Source organism: Zea mays, chromosome 6, assembly GCF_902167145.1.
Source record: "Zea mays cultivar B73 chromosome 6, Zm-B73-REFERENCE-NAM-5.0, whole genome shotgun sequence".
NCBI classification, from domain to species: Eukaryota; Viridiplantae; Streptophyta; class Magnoliopsida; order Poales; family Poaceae; genus Zea; species Zea mays.
The window spans coordinates 110,818,659-110,837,315 of NC_050101.1; the positions used below are offsets into that span (position 1 = coordinate 110,818,659).

The 18,657-nt window shown below is 43.0% G+C and overlaps 1 long non-coding RNA gene across 1 annotated transcript; it reads left to right on the plus strand.

Moving 5' to 3' along the window:
* The first annotated feature begins 16,299 nt into the window (after nt 1–16,299).
* LOC103629750 (uncharacterized) lies at nt 16,300–18,130 on the plus strand. The gene is made up of 4 exons (XR_554602.3): nt 16,300–16,340; nt 16,544–16,642; nt 16,898–17,316; nt 17,440–18,130. It is a non-coding gene; the product is annotated as an uncharacterized lncRNA (long non-coding RNA).
* The last annotated feature ends 527 nt before the right edge of the window (nt 18,131–18,657 follow it).

Below are 18,657 nucleotides of genomic sequence, written 5' to 3' on the forward strand. Positions count from 1 at the left end.
AATTAGATCCTGAACAGAAAAATATCAGTAATGACTGACTTTTTTCATGAGAATGCTAGTCTTCACCTTTGATTGGGGTGAAATACTTATTCTCCATTGTCTCCTTGTCGTTGCACTCTTCTCCAATCACCAGTCATACGATCCATAAATCACTAGTCAAATCCCATTCTTCCAAATACAAACCTTTCCTGAAGCACAATGAAATACAAGTTTAAATGCTAATAGCACAAGATTTACTAAAATAAGATAAGCTGCTCACGTTATAGGGTAAATCTACCGAATGACTCCCCTCTAAAAAGCACAAACCTGATTTTTTTCATACAACATGTGGTTCTTTGTAAAATATTTGTAGGTGTGGCGTCCCTATGCAATCATAGCTTGTTCTATGGAGCCAATGGCGCCCATCACACGAGCAAGTAATGTTGTAGGAGAATCATTTTGGAAAAGGGACTAAAAACATATAGGACACACTCACCAGCTTCCATGCATCATACAAGCATATGACAAAAAATGGATAAAACCCATATCTTGATATCATAATAAAAAACAAGATACATAGCTTCTAAGCATCACTTTCACTATGTTCCCAGTCCCCACTCCTCTAACTATCAGTATCCTGTTGCACGTTACCATCTTAGCAATGGTTGCACCTTCATCTTTCTGCAACAGAACTATAACTTCATCCAAGACTGAGGCTAGATTCTGATAATGGCCACACCATGGCCATTTTTAGCATTTGAATTAACAATAATTCAATAACCAACAAAATTTTGTATTTGTTTTGTTTGGAACCCTCCTTAAATAGGAAAGCACCCACCGAAAATTAGCATAATATTCTTTAGTATCTTTATCTTTAGTAAAAGAGCAGTTCCCTTTGTGCTCACAACGTAACTGCGTGATTTGTGTGGGTGGCATTGGCCTCCCTTATAGAATACCATGTATACCCACCTCTAGCAACTACAGATATGACACTAATTCATCATATGTTTAACCCTCCTTTCCGCTACTGATGTGACAAGACTAAAATTTAGCCCCTTGGATCCAAAGAGGCCCAAACTCAAGTACAGAAGGGTCAAAAGTTAGTAAATGGAAGATGGAGAACCTGCACGATGGAGAACATTTGTAATGTTCTTAACAGCTCGACATAAAGTAAATGAAAGTAATGGTTTCAAACACAAACAAACCAAGAATGAAGAAATAGCATAGCAAGTTCTATAAAGAGTAAATGAACTAACAAGTAAACACACCAGACGACTGAGAGCAAACATGAAGCCAATCACAATCTTTCCCTCTGGACCAATTTGTTTCATTATCGGAATGTGGCCTAACTTTTACCTACAATAATAGTACAACTCATCTGCTATTAAAATACATACACGAAATTTGATCGACTTGCACAACCTAACAAAAGAACCTAATGTGAGGGAATGACCCACATGAAACCAGTCAACCAATCACAATGAATAAACAAGAAAGTAATCGTGTGCACATCATCATACAAGTAGGGTTTTATGGTACCAAATTTCAGCACTCGTCAATTTCAGCGAAGGTTGAGGACGTCGAGAGCTGAGCGGTTCCTGGCGGCTGGTGTCGGACGTCGAATGGGGGTGAAGTTGGGGGCAGAAGGAGAGGAGGCGAGGGGGCGGTGAGGCGCAACACTAGGCGAGATGGGCTGTGGCGACGGGGGAAACAAAGGGTACCAGGGAGAGGCCAGCATTGAAAGGGGAAGGGGAAGGGGAAGGAGGAGGCCGGTGTAACGCCCTGAATTTGGGGGTAGAATTTTTTTCTTCTTTTTACTCACCAAATTCAGGCGTTACTCTCTTTTCTCTTCCCATTTCGCTCCTTCTCCCCAATTTCAAAGCAGTATAGCGACTGGTGTCCGTATTGCGTGTGAACAAAAACCTAAGTTGACATGAGTGTTGCATCATGCCGAATCATATTTCTTTGGTCTGATGTCGTGTTTAATCGCATGTTTTGCCTAGTCTCGTTTTGGATTTCGTTTCGCAATTGGATTTCGAACTGAGGCTGTGCGTGCCGTGGGTTTTTGCCCCGCAACGCGACCCAGCCTGGCCCGCTCTGGCACGCGCGCCCTGGCGCCCCTGCCCCTCCCCCATGCGCGTGCCCCCCTCCCCTTGTCTCTCTTTCTCTCATTCAATTCTTCCGCGCACAACTCCCTCTCTCTCTCTCCCATCTCTCTCCCCCGTGGTGCCCTAGGTTTTGGAGACGGTGATCGCCGGATTTGGACCCTGAGGTGAGCTCCCCTCTCCCTCTCTCTCTTCACCTCCCCCTCCCCTTCCTTCTTCCCCGCGCGGCCTCCCTGCGTGTGCCCCTGGCGGCTCCCTGCGCGCCCTCCCGCGCGCATCCCTAGCGGCGCCCCGCGTGGCCCCCTGGCGGCCCCCTGGCGGCGCCCCTGCGTGGCCCCCGGGCGGCGCTCCCCCGCGACCCCCTGCCCCCCCCCCCCCGCGCCCCATGCCCGGTGCCCCTGGCGGCCCCCACGCGCGCCCCTCGCGGCCCCCTGGCGGCGCCCCTCCCCTGCTCGGCCCCGACGGCCCCCTGCGCGGCCCCCTGCTCGGCCCCTCCCAGGCAACGCCTGCCCCATCCCCGATGCGGCTGCGCGCCCCCGGCGTGACTCGCGCGGCCTCGCGCGCAACGTGACCCCGCGCGCGCAGCCCCACGCGCGTGGTGATTGATTTTGGTTTTAATTAATTTTAGACGTTGTTCAATTAACGTGTCGCGTCGCGCGCTTCGTCGCGTGGCTAATTAATTTGATTTCAGATTCTATTAATGTGCTGCGTCACGCGCTTCATCGCGCGACGATCCGTTTTAATTTCAGATTATTTAATGTGCGGCGTCGCGCGTCCAATCGCGCGACGCTTCGTTTTAAATTCAGTTTGGATGACGTATGCCATCGTGCGCTTCGTCGTGCGACGTTTGACGTTATCTTCATAATTAGTTCAAGTGTCTCGTGGCGCGCCCCGACGAGTCGTTTTGTTCCTAATTTAGTCTAAGTGCTATGTCGCACGCTTCGCCACGCGATAATCCTTTTAAATTTACTTTGATCCGTTCATAATGATTAAACATAGAACATGACTTTACCCGATGCATAACGCGATGGCCAAATTAATATCATTCGGTTTAGACGATTATTTTGATTTATAATCGTGTGACGTGATCACTCTTCGACCATAGCCTCGACCGTTACTCTCTCTTTCTCGCTTTGTCGTAGGTGTGAGCCCTGTGCCGAGTGTCTCTTTATTTATAACATTCTATTGTATGGTGTACTGTCCTTTTGTATTAAATGTGTGGAATGTATGTTTGAACTCGTATAGATAATAGTCAGTTGGTAGAGTCCGAAGGAATTGCAGGTGAAGACCCTGAGCAGCAGCTAGTTGGTGAAGGCAAGTGTCCCTTGACCCATCTATGTCCTACTCATTCTTATAATTCACTCCCCGCATTTACACAGATTATATCTAAGGATTGACTAGCTTTGTTTATCTTGTCCTTGTTTATCTATTCTGGTTGGGTTATTTTGGTTTAGCTATATGCTAGTGCTTCACATTAATCAATGAACATGATGAGATCATCTATGATACGCTGTTTTCCCCTTTTGATCATGATGGTATACTTGTGGCTCTCAAGGGGACTCGAGCTGTTTCTCGAGTGCCTCTTCATAAGGACTGGTTCGTTGGATGACCGCCCGGAAAAACAGTGCAACCATGAGGGTGGAATGGGACGCCCTTAGCTGAATAATTAGAGGAACTGGGGTGTAGTTCGCTTCGCCGTCGTGCCGTTAATGGGGCTCGGTGTATGCGGCTCGCTCTGCCAAGGTTGGTTCGCCCCTTGGGGAGGAGTGCGGTGCATTTAGGAAACCTAACGGGCGGCTATAGCCTCAATGAATCTTTGTAAAGGCTACGTAGTGAAACCCTGTCTGTTCACCTTGGTAGTGTTTAAGGGTTTGATCGGCCCGAGGCAAGAGGGGATCACGACTTGTGGGTAAAGTGCGCAACCTCTGTAGAGTGTTATGAAACTGATACATTAGTCGTGCTCGCGGTTATGAGCGGCCAAGGGAGCTCCATTGATTAGAGATACTTGATTAGAGATACTTGGTGTGAGATGTATGGTTTACAGGTGGTGATGAGGATGATGGTTTTGGTTATGACTATGGTAATGGTAAGTGGTATTCTTTCCGTTTAGAAAGGGTACATTGGGTTAATAACTTGGGTTAATGCTAAAACCTGGCTTTCTACTAGTAATAATAACTTGACCAACTAAAAGCAACTGCTTGACTAAACTCCATATAAAGCTAGTCCACTACAGCCAAACGGGACATATTGCTTTTATTGTGTACTCACTCTTGCTTTACACACCAAACCCCCCAGGTTTTCCGCGTTGCAACCACTGCTCAGGTGAAGATGAAGTCATGGAGGAGGACTTCTAGGAGTTCCAAGAGTACGACGAGTTCTAGGCGTGGGTTAGCGGCAAACCCCCAGTCGGCTGCCTGTGTAGGCCGTCTGTATATGCGTTTCTTTTCTGCACTTTGATAATTGTTAAAGACTATGTGGATGTCCCGGGCATCATGATGTAATCGACTATTATACCTTCTTTTACGTTATTATTTGAGCACTGTGTGATGATGTCTAGTTATGTAACTGCTGTGTACGTGAATTGCTGATCCTGGCACGTACATGGTTCACATTCGGTTTGCCTTCTAAAACCGGGTGTGACATTCGGTATGGGGAGGGGAGCAGTGCTTTCTGCCGACGACATGTACCAAGCGGATCGAAGCGAACTCTGCAAGATCCAAGCGAGACAAGCCCCAATTTGAGCCCACGACAGCGCGAATCGAGGAGGAACAGCGTGGATCGGAGCCAGTGCGATGGAAGGGGAGGAAATCTACTCACCGAATTCATCCTCAATGAGATTGTTGAAGGTGTGGCCGTCGCAGTTGTAGGTGAACTTGTTGCGTGCGCCACGAACGCGTAGATCAGCGACTGCTACCCCATCGTCTCGCCTCGCCTCGTCTCCTCCTCCGCCCTCTGCCTACGGACATAGGCCCCCACTCCTTATTGTCGCCGTTGGAGAGGTGGAGCTCATCGGAGGGGCTATGTGTGTCTGAGTGGTCGTGAGGGGCATTGCGATGGGACAAAGCGTCGGTGGCGGTATGGGAAGGAAGACGGCGGCAACGCGGTGAGGAGCAGGTGGGGCCGCCGGAGCAACCTCCTGCGAGCATTTTCGCGTGGAGAGGGAGGTCGCAGGAATGAGGCTGAGCGAGCAGTTGCTCCATTTGTGCCGCGTCGTTGTGGAGTTGGAGGTTGTCGAAGAAGAGGATGAGAGCTGTTGTATTGATTCGCTATCTGGGCTGCACCAAACATCATTGGAATATGGGGCCACACGAAGATTTTAGCCCAAGACACTGGTGCTGTTGTGATACTCTCTTTATGGTTGTGGTTAGTGCCATACCAGCCAGGGAAATAGACAAAGAGCGGCTTATAAGCGTTGATGCGGCCATGAATGTCAAGTTGTTTGTGGCATAATGGCGTTGGTGGGAACGGTTCAGGCCGTTTAGACATGTTTTTTGCATGGCAAGGAAATGGCCCGCTGGTTAGAGGCTTGCATGCGTTGGGTTGGTGCGAGAGGGAGTTGCGGAGCTACACCTTGGGCCCACACATGTCAGAGGTGTGGGAGGCAGAACCACGGGGCTGAGGCTGTCACATGGGTCCTACGTGCTAAGTGTGGTAGAACAGGGAATGGATTGTGCATGATGGGAGGAATGGCAGGTGGGCCCGGCGTGCTCAGTGTGGCAGAACAGGGAATGAATTGCACGATGGGAATGGCAGACTACCCTTACAGGTGGGACCCACATGCCATGCCAAAGCGGCACACATGTGTGGGAATGGGAAACGGAGAAGATGCCACGGTTGTGGGACCCACCTGTCAGACGACGTTGTGGATGGGAATGAGAAATGCCACGGGTGTGGGACGATCTGTCAAACATTGTATGACTAAGGGGAATGGGAATGGCAGAACCAGGAATGGCAGCCTACCCCTTACTGACTTAATAAGTAGTAGAGATTAACATGTACGTTTTGACTGACGCGCGCGTGAATCTCCAGCCGCCTCCTATTCTTCTCACTCTATAAACTTCACTCTATAAACAATGTAGTCTATAGCGTAAAAAATATTTTGTACGACTATATGCACGCTATGTAATTCAAAATTATTCTTTTGCACTGAGTTATGTATGCATGCATGCATGGTTTTTGACGATTGTGCAAATTGTAAGAGGATCGACGCATAGATGGCATTATATAGGGATCCTATCTCCGATTCTCCATAGAGAATTTTCGTATGGACGTGTTTAGTTAGGAGTGGATTGAAGAGAATTAAGTCACTTGTTATTTAAAATTGAATAGAGAGAGATTTAACCCCCTCCTCCCACACAATCTTTTTTATTCCCATGCAACCCAACAAAGCCTTATGAGATGTGAATAATGATAATTTGATATCCGTAGGAATTGAACACAGTAAAAAAATTAATCTATTTCAGGTTCGCGAGGGTATGGACGTGCTCGACCCATGAAATTCTTTTACTCTAAATTAGCCTTTTGACATATGTGTCTGTTTGGTTTGTGGCTAATTATGCCATACCTTGTCTAAGGTTAGTAGTTCAAATTGAAAAACTAACCTTAGACAGAAAAGTTAGGTAAAGTATGGTAAGTTAGACAGCAAACTAAACAGGCTCAAGTTTTCCTATCACTTTAAGTACACTAGCTTCGATAGAAGTTTACCTAGCTCAAACTTAATATTCGGGCCGTGTTTCTCTTCAACACCTCTCCATGGAGAGGTTGGACCGGTTTCTGATTCAGCCCGAAAAAAAAGAACCCACCGATTTAAGGTTTAGATCCACTATTTTGGTTCCTTTCAATAGATTCCTCTGTGTTTATTGCTCTCAAATCATGAGCAATTGATGGTTAGTCTCTGACTCTCTGTCATGCTACCTCCATTGCCAGGCACCCACAAGTTTGACTCTACTGAACATGGATGCCTACGTACTGCCTATTGACCACGAATCTTTGATTCGATGACTACCTTACTATCATCTTTATGCGATGCGCTGATATGCGCAGGACTGGCTCCAGTGGGCATGCACGGTGGGTGAGCATGTGCGTCCACTGGGGCTATCAAAGTCATGCAGGGCATGTACCTATTCCATCCACGACAGCAGCATGTAAATTTTTAATTGGTAAAATAAATTTGTTAGTCTAAATATAAAATCGACGTATTTTTTTTGCAGTATCAAATTTGTCGCTGATAATAAAAGTGACAAATTTGAGCCAAAGTTATCACCTGATACTTGATGTGCATGTGATGGATTTTAATAGATTCTCGAGGCTAGTTGAATTTTAAAATTCTCTCCAAAATTCTACAAAAGTCAAATCTCATCAAGTGACCATTCATTAAGATGTCTTCTTTATTATTTTGATATTTTTACTATGCCACAACTGCAATTCAACAAATCAATTAGCTAAAAATAGACCTATGGACTAAGACAATTTGTAAAGAACTAGAGTTCATATTGATATACAAGATGCATTCTTATATAGATATCTCTCCGAAAATGTATATATGAGACAACCTCCAGGGTTTGTGGATTCAAAGTATCCCCTGTGCCCTTGTATATAAACATCGATTGGGCTCGGGACAACCCTAGTCTGAGCCTCTTGCAAATGTATGAGTTTAAACCGATTTCTTTTGTGAGTAAATTAGAATACAACATACTCAGCATTCGTTCCACCTACCGAATATGTCCATCAACACCATAGGTATGGTTGACTACGACCTCGTCCTCGTCCTACAAATGGCACTGCCTGTGTTGATTAATCTTTAACTTTGCAATCCACTCTTGCAAAGCCCATACCTCACACAAGGCATATAAGCTTGTGTGCAGTGTTCCATCCATGTAAGAGTTACCTGCATGTAAATGTTAACACATAACATGTGTACCAAGTCCAAGGACAAAAAGAGCAAGCCACAACATAGTGGTGTTCAATGTGAGGCCATAGACGATGAAACTGGTGAGATTATTACATATTTTTGCGTTATCGAGGACATATGGGAACTAGACTATGGTACATTTTAGATCTCGGTTTTTCGATGCCAATGGGTTGAAGACAAACATATCACGGTGGACAACTATGCAGTCAGAGTTCTTGATCTAAGTAAGGTAGGTTACAAAGATGACCCATGGATCCTTGCTAATCGTGCGACACAGGTCTTCTATGCCGAACAAATCATTTCAAACAAAGAAGAAAAGCATTGACAAACCAAAACATGTTGTTTTTCCTGGAAAACAACAAGCTATAGGAGATGATGGTGTATCTGATTTACTGGATGTTAACCAATTCAACGACATGTCTCTTTTCATAGACGATCCAACCAAGATAAGGAACGTTGAGCAAGCACCCCACTCAATTCGTTGCCCTAGGTATGCCACGATGGACAAGGTAGAATAATAGCTTCCTAGATTATATACTTGTCATGTAATTGATTATTGTTAGGACTTGTCTACTAAGTTTGCGATCAATATATTTTCTTCATTGTCTTCATTCAATTTTCATGGCCTAGGAAAGAAGTTTAATTCCATTAGCAAGAGAGAGGAAGATGGAGAGAGAGCGAGAGAGGAGGGAGGAGAGAGAGGAGGGAGAGAGGTAGAGGGGGAGAGAGAGGTAGAGGGAGAGAGAGGAGGGAGAGAGGAGAGAGAAGGGAGAGAGGTATACTAAATACTATATAATATATAAAAAGTATATTAAACAATATATAAAAATATATTAAATGCAATATATAAAATTACACTAAATAATATATAAAAGTATACTTAATGCAATATATAAAAAGTATACTAAACAATATATAAAAAGTATACTAAATAATATATAAAATTATACTTAATGTAATATATAAAAAGTATACTAAACAATATATAAAAAATATACTAAATAATATAAAAAACTATACTAAATTCAATATATAAAAAATATTTTTCCTAGCGGTTCACAAAAGAAACCGCCATTAGAAAACCATTTCTACTAGCGGTTGTCATAGAGAACCGCTAGTAGATATGGCTTCTATAGTGTGTGGAAGACATTTTTACTAGCGGCTCTTTATGACACCCGCTAGTAGAAATGATTTCTACTTGTGGTTGTCATTGTCAACCGCAATTAGAAATGCGCCTATATAAATGGTTAGCACGCGGGAGGCCAAAATATTTCCAAGTCCCTCCACGAGTTCATTTCAACCACGCCGTCAGGCTGTGCGATTTCATCCCCGAGGATCTACACCGGCGATCGTCCCTGTGCCGTCGTCCCTGCACCGTCTCGCCGCCATCAGGTGCTCCCTCTCTCTCCCTTTCCCCCTCTGCCACCGCCGCCATCAACCACGCTGCTGCCGCCGTCGGGAAGAAACCCTAGGGCTAGGGAGCTCGCGCGCGCCCTCTCTGCAGAGAGAGAGAGGGGGAGAGGAGAGGAGAGGAGAGAAGAAGAGGGAAGAGAGACGGGAGAGGGAGAGATAGAGATGGGAGAGGAGAGGGAAGAGAGAGGGAGACAGAGGAGGGGGAGAGGGAGAGATAGATGGAGAGAGAGGAGAGCTAGGAGAGTGAGAGAGGGAGAGGAGAGAGAGGAAGGGAGGGAGAGAGAGAGGGAAAGGGTTAATATTGTATTAATATTGTTTTAATATTGTGTTAATATTGTATGAATACAACGTTTAGCACGTCAAGAGGATAATAGTACCGGCTCAAGCCAACAAATTATACTAATATTAAGTTATTTAGTTCCAGTTCAAAGACAATAAAATGGTCCTAAGACAACAAAACGGTCTTAAGACAATAAAGCAGAGAAGTCGGTTAGTCCAGGGTACTATAAATCTCTTTCTCAGTCACAGGCTCACACCCGGTTCTTCATCTTCCTCTCCTCGATCTCTCTGGTCTCTTCCATCGTCGCAGCCTCAATGGACCCAATGGATGCCATCGTATAGTAGCATGTCTCAAGGCACATACCCTAGCGGGGCGGCTGGCAATGGCGTGGCTCATGCATCACCACCACCTCGAGCTCCAGCGTCGATGGTTCTTAATCATCAAGTGTTATGGTTAGGGTTAAGGGTTAAGGTTTTGGGTTTAGGGTTATGCTTAAGAGTTATGGTTAAGGGTTAAGGGTTAGGGTTAGGGTTAGGGTTAGTGTATTTGTTAATATGAATTTAATTATTGCTTATGTTAATATGTGTTAATATGTATTTAATTATTGCTTATGTATATATATAGCTCAATGAGTTCTCCGATCAAGGACCAAGGATTAGGGCCCAACCACATGGATAAGAGTGTTGCTCAAGAACAATCCAGTGATGAAGGATATGAAACGCCTAACAACCTTTGTCCTACCATAGATAGGGTCGCTTGCCATGAGTTGCAACGTGACCCTACTTATGATCCACGAGAGTGTGAGGTAAAGTACACATCCTTAATTTCATGTGTGTACCTAGCTGATTTCGCAATGTCTATTACACATGCATGATTCTTGTGCATTTTATTACATGAATATGATCGGAGGCCTTGTCTCAATATTATGCGATACTCGATGAAGCCGCGATAGGATACCAAGACGTAATGGAACAAACCCAAGATGCACTAGAACAGGCCGAGACAACCACCAAGAGATCAAGGAAAAGGAAGTAAAGGATCGGAAAACTGGTGACAGAGGACTGAACAAGTTTCCTAACAACACCTATAAAATCTCAGATGTGAGCCCGAAAGGTTAGCCCCTAGTTCCAGAAGAGGCACTACCTAAGTTCTGAAATGCACTTGGGTTCTTAGTTAGAAAGGTACTAGTGCTCGACTCCTTGAACTACGATCCTTCGACCTATGCAAAAATTCTCAGCATCTTAGAGGCATAAGCCTTTTTCTATGCATGCATACTTAAATCGATGAGAATTTTAGAATAATATGGTGATTCTATTTGAGATCACAGGGCATATAGGTTCTATAAGCTGCAAGGTGGAAAGTACGATACGGCGAAAAAATCCGTGCCACTAGACATCCATTATGACTGGAGGGTAAGTATGTGAATTTATGAATACATATCATATACAATGTTGCAACTAAATAACCAATCTCTCATTATGTAGTGTCACAAGCAACCGCAAGGATTGGTCCTATGTGGGTTCTATGTGTGCGAGTTCATGAGAGTGAACGGACAATACATCAAGAACCCAGGCTAGGTATTATTAGTAATAGTCATGTATGCATTTATGTCATTAAAGATGCAAATGTGTTGTCGAGTGTAAATAGATGATGTTTATAAACTTCATTTATAGGAATTTCAACGAGGAAAGCTGGAGAATTTGACTCAAGGTGCATTGTATGACATAGTTGAGGACCTACGCACATTCAAATCATATTGAAAGAGGTCATTCCCGTTGAAGGGAAATATCACGATCCTTCTAGTACATTAGCTAGGCAGAGATTAGAATACTCAAAGAAATTAGTAGATTATCTCTTAGCCGAGATATTTATTAGAGCTTAGGTGAAAACTTTGATGTATAAAATGTGTGATGGTTGTAAACACAATACTTTGATGTATATAAATGTATGATATAATTTAATTCTATGTTGCTTTCAATATGAATATATATATATATATATATTTGTTTGTGTGTATAAATATATGTAAAATTCAAATTTGTTTAAAATTTTAAAAAGGCGGAAAAACTACCATAGGGGCCTAATAAAGAAAACTGCTTTTTCCCTAGCGGTTGTGTATTAATCAAACCGTCAGTAGAAATATTATTTCTACTAACGGTTAGTTAAGAAAACTGCCGAATATTATTTTCACAGCCGTCGGTGAAAATAACATTTTTTCCAAAATAATCGCCATCAGTACTGACAGCACGGACGGGGATCACGACCACTCCGAGTCGGGAGCAGTTTGAGTCGAATTCTAGCCCATATTGTAGTACTAGTAGAGCAGGTAGTAGAGCAGGGACCTTCGCTCCGCGTGATATGTTTATAGCACACCACGGCAGAATCCCCAACTGAGCGTGCGTGAACTTTGGAGGACCTGCAGGTGCAGGTGTGTTGCTAAGCAATAGTCAATCTTTAATTTATGGCTGTCACATCCAGATTTAAGGGGTAAAACTGGGTACGTCTCATAAATGTCACAAATATCATTATTACATAACGGAAGTTTTATAAAAATAAATGCGAACAATAAAGCGAACTAAGTATTATTCCTAGGCGCCATAAAGCTGACTGGAAGATGCCACATAGATAACCTCGTACTTTTCGCTGTAAGGCTTCTCCTGGACCACATGTTCTTCTTCTGTGGGGTGGGGGGTTTATATATCGCAAGGGTGAGCTCACAAAAGATTATAGCTCAATAAGTTTTGTAGAATAATGTGCATGAACTCACTAAATGTGGGAGCTCATGTGAAGTGTAAGACTGATCAACAAGTAAGGGTTAAATCTGAGCGTTGCTTTTAATAAGTTGGTCAAGTTTTATTAGCAGTTACTAAATGTAAGTAGATACCAAACTAGAGTAATAATAGACCAAAATTAATAATAAAACCATAATGCGATGCAAAAGGCAAATTAAATTTAATTCTATAAATTAATCATGCGAGAGTTCTGAGCTGCTCATGACCGCGAGCATGACTAGTATACCAGTTTTACACTCTGCACAGGTTGTACCCTTTACCCACAAGTCATGTCACCCGGTTGCCAAGGGGTTTAGAAGTCCCATTCATCTCTACCGAGGAGACGAGACAGGGTAACACTACGAGTCATTTACAAAGTTCAACTAGCTTCAAAAAACCTGCTACAGTTTCTAGGAAGCGCAATGAAGGAATCCCCAGTTTCAAAAAACCCGAGAACCTCCCTACACCGAAAACTCCCCTACTGCCCTTGCCCTTTCGAGTAAGGTAGTCCTCCACTAGCTTTCCTAATTAGTCAGTCAAGGGCGTCTCATTCCACCCTTATGGTGGTACGTGTTTCTCAAATTAAGCTCCATGTTCCATTTAACATAATAGTCTTTTCATAAACAGAATAGAACAATAATAATAAAGAATGACCATGTGTAATAGTTATCTCAACACCCAAACCACATATAGCAATAGCAAAGACTACCCAAAAGTTCAGGGTTAAACAAGGTGTAAAGTTTACCAAACTAGGGTGACCTATTGGGTCCCATCAAAATTAAGCATATGCATGCCAAAATGATTATAGAGAACATTATTGGATAAATAAAAGTGGTCAAGGGAACAACTTGCCTTCAATGAGCTCCTGCTCAGCAACTTCTACCTGCTGAACAACTGGATCCTCGGTCACTGCTTCGTCTACTGGAAGCAATACAAACAGACATGTTATAGGAGAAATTAACATCACACCAAACATAAGTACAGAATATATAATAATAATCCACTCATCATAATGAGATCGCAGATTCGAGAATCACTAAATTCGGAGTTACGGATAATAAGTTATGATTTTTCGAAGGTTTTATGTGTTTGCTACAAAAATTACCAAGTGATTAATTTTAATCTAGTTTTCATGCTAAAACAGAGTTATTAAATGATAAACAATATTAAAACAAAATTATTGCAACTCGAATGTATTAAAAAGGAGTAAAAATAAATTTTTGTAGGAATTAAACAAGATCTGGAATTATTTTTATATTGGAAAACATTTTCTGAGTTAATTTATTCCCTTTTTTCTCACTCCCTGGACTGCGGACAGGAAAACAGGATAATACAGGGACTAGGGCATAAAGTTCTGGGCTCGGTTGCAATTTACTTTGGCCAGGGTGGTATGGCGTGTTAATTCCTGTAAACCCTGAGGGTTCTGGTGTAAAGTGGCTGGCCGAAATGGTATTAGACCCTATGAACCGCATGATCACCATTGAACGGCCTAGATTGCATCTCGTTCCACCCAATTCGGTAATCCCTCGCAACCCTTGGATCAGAGACCGACGCTGTGGATTTAAAGTAACGTGACCCCTTCCCGCACGTCGGATCTAGATCGCATGGTCTACAACGGATCCACCCAAACTGGTACGCATCGCCTAATCGTAACCGTCGCCTGGAAAATCAATGGTGCACGACGCCCCAGCCCTAGACTTCGCCGACGACGACGGGCAGTCCCAAATCGCGGTGGCGCCATTACCGCATGCGGCTCACCGGAGCCCCAGCACCCCATTCTTCGATTCGTCGGAGCCACACGCGAGGACGAACAGTGCGAAGGTAGGAGAGGCATCCTTACCTCGATTAACACGGTGTTGCCCACTGTCCACCAAGTGCGGCGGAGACCGTTGTCTGGTGAAGAATTCCGGCCGTACTGGCGGCCAACTCCAGCGCCAAACGGATGTGCCTGCCCTCTCCCGGTCTAGGGAATCTCTTGGGCACAACACTAAGGGTGCGGTCGACGGTGAGTCGGGATTCACCTGCGGCAGGTCTCTGTTTCCTCTCAGGCGGCGACAGTCGTGGGGGCTATACTGGTGCGAAATCCTCAGAACAGGGGGAAAGGGAGGACGACGGTTGGGTTCTTATCAATCCCTGGGGTTTGTTTGGGCCTGGCGCAAGAATCGCGCGGAGCTGTGGCACGTTCGGTCCTCTAGCAGGTGCGACTGATTCGGTTGGGGGAACTGACGGAGCGGGGCCACCGTGTCAGCGTCGGTTTGCGAGGCGCGCACGCACGAGCGGCCGCCAAGTGGGTCCCACTCCGCAGCGGCTCAGCTGAGACGTGCACGAGTTCGACTGACGAGCATGACCCACCTGACAGCGGCGGAAGAGTCACGCACATGATAGTGGGGCTGACGGGCAGGGCACATGATAGTGGGGCTGACGGGTAGGGCCCACATGTCGACGCGCTTTAGGTTGGTTGGGCCGCGTGGAGGAAGAGGAAGTGATAGTGGGCCGGATCAGTCGGTTTCGGCCCATACGGTTGTTTCTCGTTTTCCTTTTCCTTTTCTTTTCTGTTTTATTTTCTCTTTATTTTTAGATTTTAAATTCAAAATTTTGTTGCCAAATTCTTACTCAGATAAGATATACCAGCTCAAATACCCGTATGAAAAGTTTTATTTATTCATATATATATATATTCTTTGTATTGTATAGCATTTTTCCTTATTTTTCTCCAAATTCTAAATTGCTATCTAGGTATTAAATCCAAATATGGACATTAGTATATTTCTATTAATGTTATTATTATTATTATTATTATTATTATTATTATTATTATTATTATTATTATTATATATGCACACATAAATAACTCTAACATGATGCATAGATTATTTTAGATGTTATTAGTTAATTATTCACTTTAAATATGGTTATTCCCATATTCTATTAAGTTGAGAGCAAAATATATAATAATATCAACTCTTTTCTTATTATTTACAGATTGGATATTACAAGGGCGTTGCTCATGCAGATTGACACACGTTGGTGCATGCATGCGTGCTAGCTGCCGCCTAGCGTCGCGGCGGCCAGGTGTTGCTAATCTCTTCTGATATACTTGTAGAGAGAGTGAGAGACCGTAAGAATCAAGCAGTTTTTACTTGGTTAGTTAAAATAAATTTGTTTGTCCAAATATAAAATAAAATTTTCCTGAAATCAACACTAGATAGCGACATGGTTTTGTACCGATTCAGATTTTTCGGTGTCGGATTTGCGATCTGTTCGTTTTGCTGGTCTCGTGTGAGTAGGAACATTTTGAAATTATAAGATCACTGGTTTGCCGATGTGCTTTTGGTTGATGTGCTTTTGGTTTGAGCACTTTCTTCGTCTTAATTGAAGTCAAGTGTTTAATTTCAGTTTTAGCATAAAAAATTTGATTGGAAGACTTCACATGAGCTGGACGTCGTTATATTGGTTGTTTCTTCATCATATTATTTTAATTCGCTTGTATATATGGTTTTAAATCTTCAGATCATGCATTGAGTAGTTGTTTACCTCATAGCTGGACATGCAGTTAGTTGCATACGTATAAAGAACGGACATTGGTGGGTGCATGCATGGATGGGCGACGGCACCAAACGCGCGCGTGCACCTACTACGTACGTACTCGAGCAAATGTGCATGCATGGAAGAAGAGGAGGTCGACGAAAGGACGATCGCCTGCTGCATTAATTGCGGGTGTGTTAGTGCCGGCCGATGCGCTTGCGCAATGCACATCGAGACACAAGTAATGCGTGCGTGCTATAGCTAGGGTTGGCCTATATATATGAAGCGCGCATGCAGTAACCACAACCACATCGCCTTCTCCACGTTTAGTTTTCAATCCATCATCGTCTCTGCAGGTAGGTGAGCGCCATATCTATCTATCTATCATATATATATATATATATATATATATATATATATATATATATATATATATATATATATATATATATATATATATAATTAGTGTGCGATCCCATGTTCTCTAGGCCCGCAATTAGCAGTGTGCGATCAACTGGATTTAATTTGAGTTAGTTTTGATCTTTAGATCAATTTTTAGGTGCGGATGGTCCGGTATGGTATAAATTCTAGTGGTCTACAGATATGAAGACCTTTGAATTTTGAGCTGATTTTTGGTGAGCAGCTTCCTTATGGCCTTGTGAGTATATATATGCTGAAAAACTCTTTTACTGATTCTTCTCCTTCTCGATTCTGGCCTTTTCTGCTGTGTTATTTTTTTCTTTTGAATATTGTTGATTACATATCGCCACAAGTTAGCATCAGTATACTCATTGTCTTTTTTACATGTAATTGCTCGTGATTAAATAAAAATGTAGACCAAAATCACCTAGAGTTCAACTACTTTTGTTTGATCGTCTGTTTGGTCTAATCCTTATAACGAATTAACTTGCAGGTACCTCCGGGTCATCAAGTTCTATGTTACTGCCATCATCAAATCAATGGGATTGATCTCAAGTTCGCACAATGTTGTTGGCACAACATGGAGGTCATTATCATCACGCTGATGCTATTTTTTATCATGTGTGGACTCTCACTAATTTCAAAGGTAATTAAGTAAATGTTCAAGCAAAATACTTATGAAATTGAGATGATTGATCGTAAATTTAAAATTATTAGGCTAATAAATTTTTCACGGAGCCTGCACTAATTGGTGAGTACGCAACGTTCATATGCCTGCTAGCAATTACAAAGTAAAATATTCACAATGGGTTAATCGACTATTTGATTAGCTTTCAGGCCATCTAGCCTCAGTTAGCATCTCTAGCTAGCTCTTCTCCACGTTTAGCTTTCAATCCATCATCGTCTCTGCAGGTGAGCGCCATATCTATCTATCATATATATATAATTAGTGTGCAAACAAAAACCAACTACATGTAATAGCATTACATACGTTGTGTGTATTATGCTGACTTATATTAATGTTTGCATTTACAGTAGCGATACTGCTGGCCAGAATTTTGGGAATAGTATGGCTCCAACATCTACTCGCAAAGATCTTTGGAACAGGTGACCAACAACACGACGATGAATCCGAGGCAACGACCACGCATGGTGATGAATCCCACACGACGACCACGCATGGTGATGAATCTCAGACGACGACCATGTATGGTGATGAATCCCAGACGATGACCACGTATGGTGATGAATCCTAGACGATGACCACGTATGGTGATGAATCCCAGACGATGAACATGTATGACGCAGCGCGGTCCTCTTTGTATTACACAGCGTCGTCCTCTTCGTTCTTCTACTCAGCCGAGCAGTCACCAACCATTGATAGTGAAACCGACCAACAACCACCTCGTCCTGCTGCCGCCGCCTTCATTGTTCTCCCCTCGCACCATAGAACTGCAAATATTCGAGGTACAAGATATCAGTACCTCTGGCATGAATGAAGAGGAGGACGACGATGACTTTATTAGAGAATGGGAGAGTGAATAATTGGTCGATAGTAACTAACAATTTGTAATTCGACATTGGAGGCATATTAATTGGGTCTATGATATGGTGTAATATAGACGTGCCCTCGAACATATGTGTATGTATGACTTTTTCACTTTATATTCAAATTTGATGCAAATGGGCATATTAGGTCAATTCAAAAGTTTATTCTATGCATACATTTAGGGGGAGTCGTACAAACACAAATGTTCAAAAAGGATAGTGTTAATTCTTTCTATTATTTCTTGTTGTTTTATTTGTTTTGGCATCAATCACCAAAAAGAGGAGATTGAAAGTGCAATCAACCTCATGAGGGTTTTGGTGATTAATGGACAAAACAAATAAAAATATACTAATGAGTTTGCTCGTAGTGTATGTCAGTTTTAAATCATAACAGGATGCACATGGAAGAAATAAACGAACTAACTGGAAACCAAGTGTTAAAAGGATAAATATCTGCAGGTAGTTTTTGGCGGAGATCCCCAAGTTTTTTGACTATTTTTTATTAGTAATAGGGATCTTTTGTATGGTTAGTTCCTTCGCAAGGTAAGGATGGTGTAAGGAAAATGGACCCCGGGCCATTTAGCTAAATAGGTTTTGGTGTTTGATGATCAACATAATTGTGGACTAATGTGTTTGCTAGTGTATGTATTTGTAGTTCACAGGATGCTAAAGTTACTTGGACCAAGGCATTAAGGAAAGCAAGAC